The sequence below is a fragment of the Galeopterus variegatus genome, unplaced genomic scaffold, assembly GCF_000696425.1.
Source record: "Galeopterus variegatus unplaced genomic scaffold, G_variegatus-3.0.2 Scaffold1425, whole genome shotgun sequence".
Lineage (NCBI taxonomy): Eukaryota > Metazoa > Chordata > Mammalia > Dermoptera > Cynocephalidae > Galeopterus > Galeopterus variegatus.
In genome coordinates, this window is record NW_007727536.1 from 303,230 (window position 1) to 321,066 (window position 17,837).

The following is a 17,837-nucleotide window of genomic DNA, read 5'->3' on the forward strand; positions in this document are numbered from 1 at the left end:
CAGAAGACGACCCTCACCAGAGGTGTTCCTTGGACTGTGGACTTCCTAGCCTTCAAAACTGTAAGAAATAAATTCTATTTCTTTATAAATTACCCCAGTCTCAGGTATTCTGTTTTAAGCAACAGAAATGGACTATTAGAGTTGCCAAGGATGAGTGCCATATGTTTGGTAGTAAATGGATGGGGAGAAACCCACTAACTTAAATTAGGCAAGGATGGAGGGTGATAGGGGCTATAGGAGTAATGGAAATGAAAGGGAATAATAGGAGATCCTCTTTGACACATTAAGTCTGGTTACACATTCTTAAAGATCACTTTCTCCAAGAATATTGTAATGATACAATAGATTTCTAAATAAAAAAAACAGGTATAAAATAAAACATGCAGTGTAATTCAAACATTTAAAATATGCATACAATATATAGGAGGTTTTTTTAAGTGTGAAAAGTTATTCAAATGGTAAAACAAAATATGGGTGATTTTTATTTTCTTCTCTATATTTACAATGAGTATATATTTACTTTTACAGTATGCATAAATATAATAAATACCTCAGATCTATGTAATACTTTAATATTCTCAAATCATGTTCTAATATATCAAAATGTATTCTTTTTTTATAGATTATTATAATGTGCGTTTTTGTGATGATAGAATAAGTTCGAGACAGTCCTACTTCCCTTGAGGCACCCATTTTATTTTCTTAAATAGATTTTTTATTTTGGAATAATTCTTGATGTACAGAAAAGTTACAAAGATAGTACAGAGCTCTTCTGTACCCTTCACCTAGCTTTCCCTAAGGTTAACATTTTAGATAACAATGGTACATTTGTCAAAACCAAGAAATTAACATTATTGCAACACTACTAACCAAGCTATAGACTCAATTCAGATCTCATCAGGTTTTCCACTAAATGCCTTTTTTTCTGCTCCAGGATCAAAGCCCAGATACCATACTGCATTTAGTCATCATGTCTCCTCAGCCTCATTCCAAATTGTGACAGTTTCTGGTCTTACCTTATTTTCCATGACCTTGGCAGTTTTGAAGATTACTGGTCAGGTATTTTGTAGTCCCTCAATTTGGATTTGTCTGACGTTTTTTCTCATGATTAGACTGGGGTTATAGGATTTGGGGAAGAATACCACAGAGGGGCAGTCTTTCTCATCTCATCACATCAGGAGGTACATGACAGCAACACGATTTATCACTGGTGATGTTAATCTCAAAGATCTGGTTAAGATTTCTTAATGCCATGTTTCTCTACTGCAAATTTACTATTCTTCCTTTTCCATACTTTTTTAGAAATGAGTCACCCTACCCAACCTATACTCAAGGCAAAGGAATTAAGATTCATCCTCCAGAATAGGGAGAATCTATGTACATTATTAAACATTTTTCTGTAAAAAGGAGATGTGCCTTCTCCCCCATTTGTTTATTCAATTGTTTATTAATATTAGTATGAACTCATGGATATTTACTTTTGTGTTAGAATGTATTATTTTATTTTGATTCTTCCACTATTATTGTAAAGTAGGGAGAGCACATATCTTTCTCATTATTTTACAGGTAAGTATGATTCAGGAGAGCCAGATAAGGGAACCTTAAGTGTGTGGGCAAAAAAATAAATAAATTATGATGAAATAACATCAAAAGAAATATAGAATTTCTGTAGAATTCTAGACAATAGTATCCGAAGACAACCCAACTGTCTTAAAGGGACTAGATGAGTTTATTTCATTTAAATTAAGCCTAAAAAATGGCTACAGGATCATAACCACAAAATAAAGAATACACCCACTTATGCATTGTGATGTCTTCCTATGCCTACACATAGAGAGCCTCTTCCAAAATTAATTGAATGAAATACTACCATTTGCAACAACATGGATGGACTTAGAAAAAATTATATTAAGTGAAACAAGTCAGGCACAGAAAGAGAAATACCACATGTTCTCACTTATTTGTGGGAGCTAAAAATAAATAAATAAATAAACACACAAACAAATAAAGGGTGGGGGGAGAAGACACAACAATTACAACAATTCCTTGAACTTTTTAAGACAAGTGAACAGATATGATGTGGGGGCGAAGGGGAGAGAGGGAGGGGGGGAAGAGGAACAGGTAAAGGATCATGAAAATCAACACAATGTATATTGAGAAGTTAAAATAAAAAAATAAGTTAAAAAAATAATTGAAAGGTAAATACCCCATTTACTTTGTCTTATGTACTAGAGAAAATACCTATTAAAGACTACAATAAAATTTTACACTTTTATGATATAAGAAGAAAGTATATGCATGAACATATGTGCCAACCTTTATTGAAGAATGGATAAATAAGTAGAAAGACAGATTGAAGACGGATTAGTCTCTTTTTCTATTTATTGAAAAATAACAAGTACAAACAAGATGCCTTAAGAACCAGGCACCAACAAAACAAAACAAAACAAAACAGGCTGAAAACCTAAACAAGAATAAATTGATCAGTGTGATTAACAAACATGGGAGGGTGGAATTTCAAATGCCTCTCTATTTTTGTTCTATAATTCCATAATAATGGCAAGTGCTTGAATGAAACTGGATATAGGGAAAAGTCAGTGAAATGAGTTAATTAATTTAAATTATAATATTATTTTTTTCATTTCTCCAGTTGAAATGAAGCTACAAATAACATATGTCTTAGGTAAAAAAAAGAGGTTTGAGCTCAGTTTACTGTGTGGACAGTTAGTAAGAGGGTTTCCTAATATTACAGAGATACTGAACAACATCAGATCACGGAGAACCGTAAGCAACAGCGCTCCAAGCTCTTAATTCAGAACACGGGGAATCAGATGCCAAAAGAAGTACCCTGGTTATTTTCCACATAGCATGGAATTCCCTTTAAAGAAAGATGATTTTAACATTGTAAAAACAAAGAATAGAGTTTTCAAGTGCTGTGGTTCATTCCGGCCAAATGATGCTGGAAAAAAAAAAATTAATGAAAAAGGTTATCCATGCTTTTCTGTACAATACTGTTTCTTGTAAGACTCAAATGATGAAAACATAAGGTTAATTCTGGAGACAAGGAAAAAAATAAGTGATCACTTTGCACATGAATTTATTTACTTTGTGTATAAAAGGAAAATGAATAGAAGATGCAAAAGAATATAGATGCTGAAGATGTTTGAACTGTAGAAAATCAGTGTTTTCTGAACTCCAAATTAACTAAATGGTGTACAAAAAGATTTTTTTTGTTTTGTTTTAAGGTCCACAAAGCAACATGTAAATGATGTTTACAGGCCAAGATATTAGAAACAGGCTTTAAAAGAACTCAAAGCAAAACATTTGATCAGAAATCTTCAGAAGAAAATCTAACAACTATGATTACCACAGATAAAATACAGAGTGCCTAGAAAAGAAAAAAGAAACATGTAAAAATCAATAATCTAAGTTTCCAGCTTAGGAAATTAGAAACAAAAGAACAAATTAAATCCAAAGTAAGCAGAAGAAAAGAAATAATAAAAATTAGATCAGAAATCAATTGAATTAAAAACAGAAAATGAATAGAGACAATTAATAAAAACAAAACTGGTTCTCTGAAAAGAATAAAATCAATAAGTCATTAGCCAGGCTAATTAAGAAAAAAAGAGGCAGAACACAAATTACTAATACCAAAAATGAAAGACAAGACGTCACTATAGATCCTATAAACACCGAAATGATAATAAAAGAATACTACAAACAACTTTACACCCGCAAATTTGATAATCTAGATGAAACAGGCTATTAAATGGCAAAATTCACACGAGAATAGACAATCTGAATAGGCCTATATCTATCGAAGAAATTGATTCAGTAATTGATAACCTTTCAAAACAGAAAGCACCACACCCAGACAGGTTCACTAATGAATTCTACCAAACTTTTAAAGAAGAAGTTATACCAATTCTTTAAAATCTCTTTCAGAGGATAAAAGCAGAGGGAATGCTTCCTAATTCATTCTATAAGTCCAGCACTATCCCAACACCAAAACCAAACACAGATATTACAAGAAAAGTAAACTAAAAACCAATATCTTTTATGAACATAGACGCAAATATTCTCAACAAAATGTTGGCAAATCAAATTCAACAATGTATAAAAAGTATTATACACCACAACCAAGTGGGATTATCACAGGTATGCAAGGCTGGTTCAATGTGCAAATATCAGTTAATGTAATCCATCACATCATCAGGCTAACAAATAAAAAATCACTCAATCATATCAATAGATGCTGAAAAAGCATCTGACTAAATCCAACATGAGAGTTTTTTAATCATAAAAACTCCCAACAAACTAGGAATAATGGGGAACTTCTTCAACTTGATAAAGAATATCTACAAAAAAACCTACAGCTAGCAAAATACTTAATGTTGAAAAAGTCAAAGATTTCTAGTAACATAAAGAACAAGGCGGGCCGAGCCCTTGGCGCACTCGGGAGAGTGCAGCGCTGGGAGCGCAGCAGCGCTCCCGCCGCAGGTTCGGATCCTATATAGGGATGACCAGTGTGCTCGCAGCGCTCACTGGCTGAGCGCGGTGCGGCCGGTCTCAAAAAGGACAAAAAAAAAAAAAAAAGAACAAGGCAAGGATATCCCCTCTCAATACTCCCTTATAAAACTGCACTAAAAGTATGAACTAATTCAATAAAACATGAAAAGGAAATAAAAGGTATACAAATTGGGAAAGAAGAAATACAACTGTCTTTGTTTGCAGATGACAATTGTCTATGTAGAAAATCTGAAAGAATCGACAAAAAAGCTTCCTGAAAATAATAAGTGCTTATAGCCAGGTTGCAGGATAAAGGTTTATATTCAAAAATCAATGACCTTCTTATATACCAGAATGAACAAGTGGAATTTCAAATTAAAAACACAATACCATTTGCATAAGCACCCCAAAAAATGATATGCTCAAGCAGAAATCTAAAAAAAGTGTATAAGATCCATGTGAGGAAAACTACAAAACTCTGATGAACAAAATCAAAGAATTACATAAACTGAGAGATATTCCATATGCAAAGATAGGAAGACTCAATATTGTCAAGATGTCAGTTCTTCCCAATTTGATCTATAGATTCAGTTCAGTCTAAATCAAAATCCCAGGAAGTTAATTTTGGGATATCAAAAAACTGGTTTTAAAGTTTATATGTAGAGGCAAAAGACCTGAATAGTCAATCCAATATTAAAAGAGAAAAACAAAGTTGGGGGACTGACACTACCCAGCTTCAAGACTTACAATAAAACTACATTAATCAAGACAGTGTGGTATTGGTGGAAAAACAAATAGATCAATAGAATAAACAAGAGAGCCCAGAAATAGATCCACATAAATATAGTCAACTGATCTTTGACAAAGGAGCAAAGGTAGTACAAATGTAGTCTTTTGAACAAATGGTGCTGGAACAACTGGACTTCCAGATGCAAAAAAATGAATCTAGAAACAGACCTTACACCTTTCACAAAATTAACTCAAAAGACATCATAGACTAATGTAAAAGAGAAAACTACAAATTCCTAAAAGATAGCACAGAAGAAAACCTAAATGACCTCAGGTATGGCATTTACATTTTAGATACATCAAAGACACAATCAGTGAAAGAATTAAATGATGAGCTTGACTTTATTAAAATTAAAAACTTCTACTCCATGAAAGGCAATGCCACCAGAATGAGAAAACAAGCCACAGATTGGGAGAAAATATTTGTAAAAGACATCTGATAAAAGACTTGTCCAAAATTAACAAAGAACACTTAAAACTCAACAATAAGAAAACAAGTGACCTAATTTAAAAATGGGTCAAAGACCTTAACAGCCACCTCATCAAAGAAGATATACATATGACAAATAAGCATATGAAAAGATGCTCTACATCATATGTCAACAGGGATATTCAAATTAAAACAATAAGATACCAATACATGCCTGTTAGAACAGTGAAAATCCAGAACATTAACAACAGCAAATGCTGGTGATGATGTGGAACAACAAGAACTCTCATTCTTTGCTGGTGGGAACACAAAATGGTACAAACATTTTGTAAGAGTTAGGTGGTTTCTTACAAAACTAAACATTATCTTACCACAAAATCCAGCAATCATGCTCCTTGGTATTTACCCAAAGGAGATGAAAACTTATACACACAAAAAAACATGCTCATGGATGTTTACAGTAGCTTTATTCGTAATTACCAAAACATGACAGCAACCAAGATGTTCTTCAGTAGATGAATGGATAAATAAACTGTGGTGAGCAGACAATAAAACATTATTTGGGGCTAAAAAGAAATGAGCTATGAAGCTATGAAAAGACATGGAGGAAGCTTAAATGCTTACTACTATTTGAAAAAGGCCAATCCAAAAACGTAATATACTGTGTGATTCCAACTATAAGACATTCTGGAAAAGGAAAAACTATGGAGACAGTGAAAAGCTTAGTGGTTGCAGGGGTTGTGTGAAGCTAGGGATAAATAGAGGATTTTCAGGGCAGTGAAAACACTCTATATGATACTATTATGATGGATACATGTCATTATATGTTTGTCCAAACCCGTGGAATGAACAACAGAAAGAGTGAACCCTAACTATAAACTATAGGTGATTATGATGTATCAGTGCAGGTGCATCAATTGTGACGTATGTACCACTTTGATAGGTGATTACGATAATGGGGGAGGCTGTGCATGTGCAGAGGCAGGGGCATATGGGAAAACTCGTCCCTTCCACTTAATTTTGCTATGAACCTAAAACTGCTCTAAAAAATAAAGTCTTTAACAAAATAAAATTAGATTAACAAACAGAAAACACAGTATGGCTATGTTACAAAAAAGAGTTAAAACTAAGTATTTACACACCTAGATAACTTTTCCTGGAAATTAAAAATAAATACATTTTTGACAAAGAGACTTTTGAGAATCATATCTATAAAAGATTTAATATACAATTTGGATATAATACTGTTTTCATCAAAGATCATAAATATGCATCTGTTATTTATAATTACATAATTATAATTAATATAATTAGATAGATATTTAAGAAATGCAATTGCAAGTATATTACTTCAGGGTAGATAAATGCAATACTTCAGAAAGACACTAAGTTATTACTGTAGTAATATCCCATACTAATGACAACATATGTTGCTAAGAAACCAAGTAAGAAGAAGAAGAAAAAAAAGAAAGTTTCACCATGTAAAAATCTGATGTAAATCTCTAAGCAGAACAACAAATTCATTTCTGGTCTTTTTGCTATGACCTTTGCAAGACTTTCATTGTTCCATAAAGTAACCTTAAATACGCAACTTACAGAAGACTATAGCTACAAATATACCAGGGTCTGTCTGATTTTTTAAACTAATACTCTACACACCTGCAGAGACAAAGACCATTCATTCCCCAGTTTATAACACCAGCTGGTATATAAAATAATTCATTCATTTCTCATTCACTGATTCACTAATTCAAAAAAACATTATTAAGACCTATCATTTGCCAAGTACTGTGATTTAGACACTGATGAGACAACATTGAGCAAAACACAGCCCCTGACTACTAAGAAAATAAAATTCAGTGGCAGATACAGATATTTATTCAATAATCACACAGAGATGTAACTTTCATGGTCATAAGTGCTGCAAAAGAGAAATACAAGTTGCTTTAAAATTTTTTAATGGGTGAAGTTAACCTGGTTAAAGATGTCAAGAAAAGGGCTGGCCCGGTGGCGCACTGCTACAGTGCGCCACTTGGGAAGCACGGCGGGGCTCCCGCCGAGGGTTCGGATCCCACATACAGACCGGTTCCCGCTCACTGGCTGAGCGAGGTGTGGGAGCAACACCGAGTGTTGCGATCCCGTTGCCGGTCCTGGTCTGGTACGGGCGCGACACTGAGGGTTGCGATCCATTGCTGGACACGAAAAAAGACAAAAAGGAAAAAAAAAAAAAGATGTCAAGAAAAGCTTTCCTGAGGAAGTGACACTTATTCTACTTTGATATCAAGGATATATTAGCATAAACAAGGTGAGAAAAGAGAAAAGAATTTTGTAGGTGAGACCTATGGCAGAGGGTAGCATGGAGAACTCCACAAGACAGTGAGGCTTGAACAGGTAGCAAATGGTAAAGGGGGTGAGACAAAGTAGGTGCCAGGCTATGCATGTCCTTGGAAATTATGTTAAGGACTGTTGCCTTTGTGCCAAGAACAATAGATGGCTTGGAAGTGTTAAGAGCAGGGCGATAATGCAATTAGATCTGCATTTTAAATGCTCACTTTGGTTGCTGTGCAAAGAAGACAAGAGGGGAACCAGAGAACATGGGGAAGAGAAGTCAGGCTATTCAGTGGTCTAGGCAAGGAGGGTGGCCTTGTTAGTGCAACAGAAGAGAGATGACATATGCTTTCCTAAAATCAACAGGACCAGGTAATGATTGCACATGGGGTGAGGAGTCAGGGATGATTCCTGGGCTTTAGATTTCCATTTCCCTATCCTTTTAAGTTCCTTATTTCACCAGATTTTGGTCATTAATTAAAGCAGCAAATTAGAGACCTCTTTGATCAAAGAGCTAAGAGAAAGATGTCAAGAACAGTATCTATGTCCTCAGTTTATGCAGAAACATGAAACAGGTCTAGCATTTATTTGTCTGTTCGCTTGTTGGATTGATTAGTTACTTTGGTTATTTTAGGAAGTTAGTTGAATTTTGGTTATGCTGAATGTGTCAGAGATGACTAGCTGTCAGCCAAAGGTATATGCTTGACCTTTCACAATGGAGAGTTACTGTGGGAATTAGCTGCTTTACCAAGGACTGTATCTCTTACCCCCCCCAACCCCTCATTATTTAGCGAGGGCCATGGGGTTGGTTATCACTAATGGATGTGAACAATAGTACATATGTGTCATTTCTGGACCAAGAAGCTTAAGAGGTGGATCTGTTTTTTCTATGCCCTCATCCTCCATCCACCAGCCTCACGCAAAAGTCTACAAGCCTTAAAAGAAAGCAAAGTTACAAGAGAGAGGGAGTGGCTTCCCTAAATCACCATGTAAAAGCCTGCTTGCTAACCAGAAACCCTGAACTGGGCCATTAAGTGAGCATGAAATGTACCATTGGAATTTTGGACTGTCTGTTACAACTGCTAGCAATATCTTAACACATGGAGTTTGATGTACCTTTGAGACATTCATGGGAAGCTGTCAGGTAGACACTTAGATAAATTGATCTAGAGCTCAAGGGAGAACTCTGGACTGATGGTTTTAACAGTCACCTGAGTAATGAAGATAATAAGTTTTTGGTATGGATGAGGCTTCTAAAGGAGAAAATCCATTTAGAAGGGAAGAGAACCTTAGCTCAGTAGCAGAGAAGATTTCACTTGTGCAGGCATGGAAGTATAAAGTCATTTTCTTCTTACAGGTGTACAGATATAACAGATAAACGGTTACTGGTATCCAGAAGTACCATCTATTCAATGGTAGTTAAGCAGCCTTCATACATTCCTTTGTTTACTTCATGAATATTTATTGAGCACTTACTTAATGCCAAGCACATGGATGAAATCAGTGTTAACCAAGTTCTAAGAAAGATTGCTATGATAGTTTATACCAGGGAACCCGGCCTGGCCTGAAAGTCAGGGAGAGCTTCTCAGAGGACTTTAAGCTGAGGTAGAAGGTTTAGCAGGATTTGAGGCTGGCTAGGGTAAGGGTGGGTGGGGAGATCACCCCTGGTCAAGGGAATGGCATGAATCTCCTGAAATGAGAAGCATGAGACTTTTTAGGAAGTGAAAGAGGGACAGTGCGGTAAGGGGAGAGAAGGCTCAAAAGTTAAGTAGGGACCAGATCATGTAGGCTCTATATTAAGGATTTTGGACACTTACATCCTAAGTGATGAGACACAATTGAATGGTTTTAAGCAGGGACATGACATAGAATAATGTCAGAACTATGGTTCAGTTTTGTGATATTAAGTAGCCTTTTAGGAGTTGCTTAACAATCCAACCACCATATTTATAATATTATTTCCAAGGGAAAGCTTCCAGAGTGCTAAATACTTTCTTATGAGCTATTGTTAACTCAAATCCTTTACTCGAGGGTTCCTTCACATATAAATTATTCACACAAACGCTCTTCAGTGAGCAACACGGTACCGCTGTAGATCCTACAGAACTCCACCAACATAATTTTAGAGCCCTCTTTATACTTCTTAATTAAGTTTAACCAGTAATTCAAAAAATGTGCATTCATTTAATAAATGCTGATTGGACGAGGTAATGCAGAAGAAGATAGGACCTGGGGTCTGGCCTCAGGAAGCTCACTGTTTAGAGATAGGAAGAGAAAAATGGAGATAAGCCAGTATCACATACTCCAAGTACCATGTGAGCACAGCAGGAGGACGAAGGCTTCAGGGAAGTCTTCACAGAGAAGATAATATGTGATCAGGATCACAAAAATTAGACAAGTTAGACAGACAGTACATGAAACAGTGACATTCCAAAGAAAGAGAAAAGCAAAGGCAAATAAATGAAATTTCATGACGAACATAAAGTAGTCAACATTGAATGGGTAAGTTGATTCTAGAAAGGTCTTTTTTGTCAGGCAGACAACCCTGCATAATGATTACCCTTCCTTGCTCTACTTTTTCTAGCATAGCACTTATCGATGTATAACATGTGTGTGTGTGTATACTTTACATATGTTTATTTTTTATTTCCTGCTTTCCCCCACCTAGAGTAGTGCCAGGCACATAATAGATACTCAATAAATATGTTTGATAAATAAATCTCATGCAATTAGCCATCTGTCTTCAAAATGGTTTTTATCACACATAAGTATTAGTTAAAAATCCTTAAGTGCATATCCTGTAGATTGGTTTATTTATATCTATGTTTACTACACTAATCTATATATACATGATACAGTCACACAAAACAAAAATTTTCTTTAAAAACAGATAAAAATAATTAGACATACAGGTTTCAACAATTTCTTCTCCCAGCCTCTCTCCATGTTTCACCTGTATCTCAAAATATATTTTTGTCACCATATCCCACGTCTTGGTAAAAAGTCACATTATTTACCCTCATAGTCCATTGGCCAGAACCAGTCACATGGCCTCTTCCTAGCTGAAAAGGAACCTGGGAAAGGAAGATTGGTGTCTCTAGGCTAAGATGCAATCTTACTACATGTTTAACATCCATCTTGGTCTATACAATCAGTCCTTCCCACTACCTACCCTGGGACTTGGGAACAGGTGGATATAGTGACAAGATGAATGTCATGCTGCTTGTGGTACTGTGAATAATAAAGTCATGTGTCCCTGACCCAGGAATCTCATGTCTTCTAAGTGAGATAGATAGAAGGTGCTCAGTTTCCATATGTTTGGGTTTCAAGACACACACCTCTGGGTTTCAAGCCACTCCCCAATGTCTCAAGGCCCTCCTCAAGGCGTTCTCCTAGAGGAGAATTACTGTTGTTTATTGCATCTATTTTCGGTACCAACACAGGGAGAGTGAGATCACAAGAGGTGGACTTACACAAATCCAGTGGCTAAGCATGCTCAGTAGAAAGGAGTTATATAACCCTAGTAGCAGAGCATGCTCAGTGAAGTCGAATTTGTCCTATGAATGACCTTCCTCCAGAGGCGCTAAAGAGCACGCAATATTCTTGAATATGTTCGATGCATGTGATAGAAAGTGACCAATGAGCATGCCCTAAAAGGAGACCAACTGAGCACGTGCAAAACTAAGTTACATAACTGGGAGCCATCCTTAGTTAAATATTCATTAAATAGCATGAATATGTATTAGATAGCAAAACTATAAAAGCAGAATCCGAGTAGGAGGTAGGGCTGTTGCGCACTCTCTTTGGGGCTAGCCTGCGTTCTGCCTGAGGTGTGTATTTCTTTCTCTTAGTATTGAATTTGCCTATGGCAGCCTGCTCTTCACTCTAGAGCCAATCTGCACTTTGTTTTTTTGTAAAAGTGTCTTTCCTACTTTTCTATTAAACTTGAGGATTGCCCTGCTTAGTCTCTGGAGCTAGGCCACACTTTCTCTGAGAAATCTGTATCTCTTATTTGTTACATTAAACCTCTTCTCACTTTCTACTGTAACTCTGCTCTTGAATTTTTTCCTGTGGCAGAGTCAACAATCTGGTAAGAGGACGGGGTGGGTTGAGGCCAGTTATCAGGTCTCCCAGATCCTTGCCTGTGGTATCATAAGCACACATGAAACAGTAATAGGCTAACTTATTAGCATGTAAAAAGAGTACTAACAAATGCTAGACACTACAGATGTTCATTTCATCCTGCTTCTACTGAAAGTGTTAGGGAAATGATTCCTGTAGTGTCATCTTTCCCAGTGAATTCCTAACTCCACAAATCTGTACTGGCCCTGGTTTTTGGTGCAGCTTCAGGAAAACATGCATAAATAGGTTTGTGAGTATGAACACATTTTTGAAATTCTTTTATAGTTATATTAAAACTAAATAGTATTAAGCAACTTTATACATAAGAGTTTACATTTAAATTTTTCATTTTATATTATTCAGGAGAATAGTGGTATTTCTCAATAAAGGAGAAGAAAAATGGGCTGCTCAGAAACAATAAAGCAAAAAAAACGGAGAATATTAATAGCTTGGCCTCTCTTCCTGGGAGTTTGGTGGGAAAGTGAGAGTGAGCGATGAAGAAAGTAGAACTAGAATATGAAAAAAGTAGAATATAATATGCAAGAAAGGGTCACATAAAACAATGGAAAATTGTTTAAAGAACTTACCTAAGTAATTCAAGCATATTTACACAGGTGCTAAAATACACAAAGTAGATTGTGGTGACTACAAATTTTCACTAGTGAAGATTTGCAGGGAAAAGAAAGTGTTTATAAACTCTGGCTTATAGTTTCATGGCAAAATTCAGATGGTAGCAGATTTAAAAAGCAAAGGATATTTTATTTCCTATATTCAAATCTCTTGAGTGCAATCGACTGTAAAACCTTTAAGGTTTTACCACTACTCTTCCTAACTTCGGAAGCTGAGAAAACAGGATGTTTAAGGGGCATTAGTTACATTTTTTTTTTTTTTTTTCAGATTCCCTTCAGTTTTACAACTACAAGAGAAACCTTCCAATGGTTATATAAGATACAAGGATGGTAGCTGCATGGCGTTTACCTGAGCAGCACTTTTTTTTTTTTTTTTTTTTCAGAAGAAAGTAGTCTACTGTAAATAATGAATAAAGAAAAGAGTAGTTGCAAGATTTTTGAGTTTATATGATTATAAATCATAACAGCATATCACAATTACCTCCCCACCCTTTACTGCCCCATCTGGCCTATCACATTTTTAGCTCAATAACTTTGTAAAAGAGTTTTTAAAGTCTACTTTCAGGCAACAAAAGAAGACATACAGCTGATTTCCTTTAACAAAATGTTGAGCTTCTTCTATTGGTAAGTTAAAAATTAGCTGGGGTAAAAGTAAGAACCTTCTGTAACCATAGAGCCTCTTTCCCATGAAAAGAGCATTTCAACTTAATAGTTTCAATAGTTAGTCACGCTCACACACTTCTTTTGGACATTTCTAGAGAAAATATCCCTAATGACATCTGCATAACAAAATAAAACACATATACATCACATATACATCATTTTCTACTTTGACACTATTATATAACAGATTTGAATGTAATTAATTTTTAAATAAAGGGGGGAAATTATTTCCTATAAAGTAGTTAGAGCTTTACATTTTTTACAACTATAAGTTATTAATGCAAACAGCCATTAGCAAAATGACACTTTAAAGGGTGTCATTCTGTTTAAAGTAAAAAGTAAGACCCATGAGTGATAATTCAAAAATCTTTGTAGCTTGAAATTGGAGATTTCTTCTTAATTGCTTCTAAATTCAAACTTCTGACCTAGAAGTGAGAGGTTGGGCCATCATATATGCAGTGAAGACGTAGTGTCCCTCTTCTTGCTCATTTTCTTACCACGGAGCATCAGGGCCCTTTCTGTGAGTTACATGGTACCTCATGATGATTATGGCAAGATGCCCCATAGAGCTGCTATGCTGTATTTTCCAAGAAAATACTTCTTTCAGTATTTTAATCCTTCATTATATTAACCCACCATCTTCAGAATTAATTTTAGTAAGCTATATTAGGTTTATTAATGAGAAAATAAAGAAAATTAAATTTTTTAAAAGAAAATAATAAATATATTCAGTTTATTAATAAGACAAAGAGATCATGTCAGTGAGGTCTCCTCAACCCTCTGCACCTTCATAACTTCAACTGTAAAATGAGAGGGTTTGTCTGAATGATTTTCCAAGCTTAATCAGGATTCAACATCATATTAATTAGTAAACACAAAATTGACTTACTTTCCGAATAGGTTTTTTTTAAAAGGATAAAGAACTGACTCAGAGTTATCAAGATATTAAACTTAACAATACCTTCCCCATATACTTGTCAGAAACTCTGTACTGAATAATTTTGGTTGAGGTGCCAGACACACGGGGCATTGCAGACTTCTCAGTTCCTTTTCATTCTTGAGCCTTTCCCAGAGGCATATCTACAGAGGACATACTACTGAATTAAGTGATTATTTAACTTCATCAAGGATATTGTTTTGTCTTAGATTTCTCCATATCTTGCAAATTGCCAAGCACACTGCTGTGGTGTCAATACATGCTCAGTTTATAAAGCTGATAAGGGAATCCTTGGAATATATTAACCCTGACTGCCAGCCCCAAAGATTTTTGAAACATGTCCAGCTCATTATTACCAGTTCTGTATCCCACAACACCTCTTTCACTTCTTTGCTAGGAAGAATATAGAACTTAGAACAGCAGAACAAACATTCTCTGTTTCTTCAACAATAACAAGAAATAGGAGCTGTCAGGTGTACACCAGCCAGCAGACCGGGGGGTGGGAGTGGGGCTTGAGCCAGGGATGGATATGCACTGCAGTGTTTTGCCAGAAGTATAATGTGCTTATTCTCAGAAACTTCCTCCAAAGTTTAGAGAGAATACGTATGGAATTATTTAGGTCTCTGTGTGTTACATATCAATATTTAAGATACAAGAAAATCTTTTACTTACTTTGCAATTTATCCTACTTTTTGTATTTTACTTAAACTTCATTTCCATGAACAATTCAAATGTGCCTTTGCAATTTACAAACTGTGGAACAGCTATCCTTTGATGTTTTAAAATCCATTTTTTTTTTTTTTGGCAGCTGGCCGGTCCAAGGATGGAACGCTGGACATTGGTATTATCAGCTCCTCGCTAACCAACTGAACTAACCAGCCAGCCTCCAAAATCCTAATTCTACTGTGCAAATTTTTGTTAACAGACTCAATGCTATTTATTTTTCCTCTTTATTCCTACTTCTATCCCTACCATTTTTCTTTAGATCTAACCTTTATCCTTTCAAAATTTGAAAAACCTTGAAAAGCATGTCTAAATATTTCTGGGTTTTACAATGTTAATCATAATACCAACTCATAAAAAAAGTTCTCAAATTCAAATGACATCTTTGTTAAAATTTACATAGTTAATATTGTCACATACTCCATGTTTCTTCTAAATCACATTTTTTAAAGAGATCTGATGTGCAAAGTAATAATATACACACTTACCTAATCTACTGGCTAAACTGATAACTTCCGTTTGGCTGATGCTGACTTTAATAAAAACAAAACCTATCAGGTATTTGAATTTTATTGTTTTTATGTTTTTTTTTTTTTATCTGTTACGTGCATAAGCAAGAAATGTTCCAGAATAAGCCTAAACTAAGCAAATGAACAAAATCTGCCAAGTTACTCCAGAGTTGTTTTGGGGGCAAATTAGCAGGGTTCCTGTATATCAAGACATCAGGACTGGAAATCCATTTATTCAATTTGCCTGATCTCTTGCCAAGATTATTAACACTGTTTAATTAATCACACATCTAGCCACTTTGATTAAAAACAATGTTTTTGCTCAACAAGAAACAAACCAATTTTAAAATGGGCAAAGGACTTGAGTGGACATTTCTCCAAAATGATACACAAATAGCCAATAAGCACATGAAAAGATACCATCCCCTAATCTTTAGGGAATGCAAAGCAGAACCACAATGATATACCACTTCATACACATTAGGATGGCTATTATCAAAATGATGATAATAATAATAATGTCTTGACTAGGGTGTAGAGAAATTGAAGCCCTCGTTCACAGCCGCCACAAATGTAAATAAATAGCACAGCCACTAGGGAAAAGTATGGTTGCTCCTCAAAAAATTAAAAACAGAACTACCATAGGATGTAGCAATTCCATTTTTGTTCTTTTTATTTATTTATTTATTTATTTATTTTTTGTCTTTTTTTCATGTCTGGCAATGGATCGCAACCCTCAGTGTTGCGCCCGTACAGGACCGAGACCGGCAACGGGATCGCAACCCTCGGTGTTGCGTCTGCACCTCGCTCAGCCAGTGAGCGGGAACCGGTCTGAATGTGGGATCCGAACCCTCGGCGGGAGCGCCGCCATGCTCCCAAGTGGCGCACTGTAGCAGTGTGCCACCGGGCCGGCCAGCAATTCCATTTTTGAATGTATACCTGAAAGACCTAAAAGCAAGCACTTGAACAGGTAATTGTATACCCATATCCATAACAGCATTATTTATAACAGCCAAAAAACAAAAGCGATAAACAAAATGTGCTATATACATTCAATGGAATATTATTCAGTCTTAAAAAAGGAGGAAATCCTGATGCAGGCTACAACATGGATGAACCTTGAAGATATTACACTAAGTGAAATAGGCCAGTCACAAAAAGACAGATACTATATCATTCCACTTCTAAGAGATACTAAGAGTAGTCAAATTCACAGAGACAGAAAGTAGAAAGGTGGTTGCCAGGGGCTGGGGTCAGGGAGAACAGGGAGTTATAGTTTAATAGGTACACGGTCTCAGTTTGGGAAGAACACAAAAGTTCTGGAAGTGGATGGTGGTGATGGTTGCAAAATGTGAATACTTAAATTAATATCACTGAATTGTACACTGAAAAATGGTTAAAACAGTACATTTTGTTATATATAACTTACCACAATTTTTAAAAAATACTGAATCACCAGATCTAGTCTTAATAAAATAAAACAAACAAACAAAAAAAAACCCCATGACATTTTGGGGACTCTTCAACTAGTTATAATTTTTTATTCCTTCAGATTTCTCTTGGCCATTCTGGAAGCAAAAGCCAACAAATCTCTCCTTTCCCTGGAATCTTTGTCATGCATCTGTTCAAGGTAGTGTTGAAAGAGTGGCCTTGCTAGGACGTCTTCTATCTAAAGTGTTCTACCTCTTTTCAGCCAAAAAAATACAATAAGAATATAATAAGATCATCCCACTAAATCCATGAATTTCAGCGGATACTAAATGTTCTCCTAAAGCACTAAAAGCAGTCATCTATTTTTAAATGTGGAAATTAATGTAATACAAAATAGTATCTATCGGCAAACCACAGCAGTTCTTAATCACTTTTAATCTAAGTCTTCCAGAAAAGTGCTTTAACTGATTTGAGTTACCATTTTAATGATACTTATTCCATCTCTTGAAATGAGATGGGCCACTGTTTGAAAACACATATTATCCCAAATGCTACAAAAGGGTTTTTATCATTGTTTTTAAGAAAATCTTTAAACACACACAGTAGGGGATTTTAATAGACAGCAAGATAGGGTGTTTTGACATGTTGATAGTTACTGAATTATACAGCTGAGTAGTTTCAGTGATTCCCAAAACAAAGCTCAATTTGAAATTTTGCTTTGGGGCAGCTGAATATGCTCATTTTAACCCATCCATAGAGTATTCTAA